Source organism: Pundamilia nyererei, unplaced genomic scaffold (genome assembly GCF_000239375.1).
Source record: "Pundamilia nyererei isolate P.nyererei 1_Seehausen unplaced genomic scaffold, PunNye1.0 scaffold00022, whole genome shotgun sequence".
NCBI lineage: Eukaryota > Metazoa > Chordata > Actinopteri > Cichliformes > Cichlidae > Pundamilia > Pundamilia nyererei.
This window is the reverse complement of record NW_005187423.1, coordinates 408,580-410,440: the sequence shown is the minus strand read 5'-3', so window position 1 is coordinate 410,440 and position 1,861 is coordinate 408,580. Positions and strand designations below refer to the sequence as shown.

General features: G+C 38.9%; 1 protein-coding gene across 1 annotated transcript in view; it reads right to left on the bottom strand.

The window, feature by feature from the left end:
• The window catches only part of acsl1a (acyl-CoA synthetase long chain family member 1a), a 19,788-nt gene extending 19,037 nt beyond the window's left edge, over positions 1-751 (bottom strand). Inside the window, exon 1 of the mRNA XM_005726800.1 lies at positions 625-751. The gene's annotated coding sequence lies outside the window, so the exon portion shown is untranslated. The remainder of the gene's footprint in view (positions 1-624) is intronic.
• Between the last annotated feature and the right edge of the window lie 1,110 nt (positions 752-1,861).

The following is a 1,861-nucleotide window of genomic DNA, read 5'->3' as shown; positions in this document are numbered from 1 at the left end:
CACACACACACACACACACACACACACACACACACACACACACACACACACACGGAGTTATGAGTGATTTGGCGGGATGCCACCACAGTAGATAACAGTTACATTGTTACTCCTTGTCCACTTCTTATCTTTATTTAACAATGACGTGCGCGTGTAGCACGCTCACACCGACTATCAGCAGTGATGTTAGTAATAAAGAAATAATACATATGAAATAAAAAGTTTTTTTGAAAAAAAAGAAAAAGGATTATCCTCAGAGGCGTTGGTGACGGTTTCATCCCTGTTGCTACGTGTCCCTGTCTGTTTTCTTTTCAGAGGGCTGGTCCGTTCAGCCTACACGCGGGTTTGTCGCTGATAAACAGACCCACAAACATCAAAAATGAACAGCTCGTTCTGATCACGCACTAAATATCATGCTGCTCATCGTCAGATTAGCGGAAACGAAGATATAATGCAGAGAAAAGACATAAAACGAGGCTGGGGTCTGGTCTATTTAAAGCAACAATAAGAGCAGCCCTTTCGGTGGCTTCATCCTGCTCTAACTTTTGCACACGGGCCTCGGTAGAGGAGCTCAGAGCTACGCTGCCTTTTTTCGGTTTTTAAGAGTCAAATGTTGGCACTAACCTGTTTGCAGCAGCAGACTTTAACGCGTTTCTTGAGGAAGCAGCGGCAGCAGAAGCAGCGGCGGGCGGCAGTGGCGGTTTACACTTTGTTCAGCTGGTGCAGCTACCAGCCAATCAGAGGCGGCTTCACGTGTTGCTTTCGTAAAGTCTGAGAGGCGTTCGGTCATTGGTCAGTTAGTTGTGACGGTCGATAGAGCGTTTCACATCCATGTGAATGAAATCAGGTACATCCGAACCGAGTAATTAACGAATACTAGCTAATTTTAAGACACCCTTACTTTTTTTTAAATTGCTACTCAGGAGAATAGTGTTTAAAGGTTTAGTGAATGACTGCAGTGAGACTATTTGAAGTTATTTCCACCCCCAACTTAAAATATACAGTCAGTCCTTTAGGGAGTTCATTTGATTAAAGAATAGACTAAACATCTGCAGCTCCATTTGTCCTGTCAATTTAAGGTGGCACCTGAAGGCACCTTAAATTAAAAGTTCCAATTCAACAATGTAAAAATACTCAATTACAAGCTTTTCAAAGAAGTTATGTGAACACCTGTTAACAACTACTACCTGACAACCAGACAATCAAGCACCAGCCAGAAATCACCACTTGAATCTTAAACAGGGTACTTTGAACATTTATCATGTGTTTGTCATTAGTCAAATATGTAAGTCTTCTAATTCTATCTGCTGCCTTTCCTCATTTTCCATCTTCAACATCTTTTTCCAATATATCCACTGTCCCACTGCACATGCCACTAGTGGAATACATAAAATATACTTACATACACAATTTGAACACATAAAGTTACAATCACAATTATCTTAGTTTTGTATTTTCTAATTAATTTTTATTTCATTTTGACTTTTTGTTTTTTAATTAGGTGTAGTTTCAGTTAGCTTCCAGGGCTTATCTTCTTATTTTGGTTTAACTTTTGTTGTTTGAAAATGTTGAGTTTTTATTCAATTCTGTGTTGGTTTTAGTGTTTTTAATGATTACTGTATGGAGGGCAAGTGTCAGAGGCCAGATTTAGTAAATTCACCACAAGCATTACAATAAAAACACAACTTTTTGAAAGCAGTCGACTCACAGCCTCGTAGATGTCCTCAATAACCATGTCCTTTAGCAAACTAACAAATACTAGAACCAGGGTTTTAGTTTTCTAAGTTTCAAAATTGTTTCAATTATGAGGGGGGTATCTAAAATCTTTTTCATGTCTAGTTTTTCATGTTTAGTTTTGGAA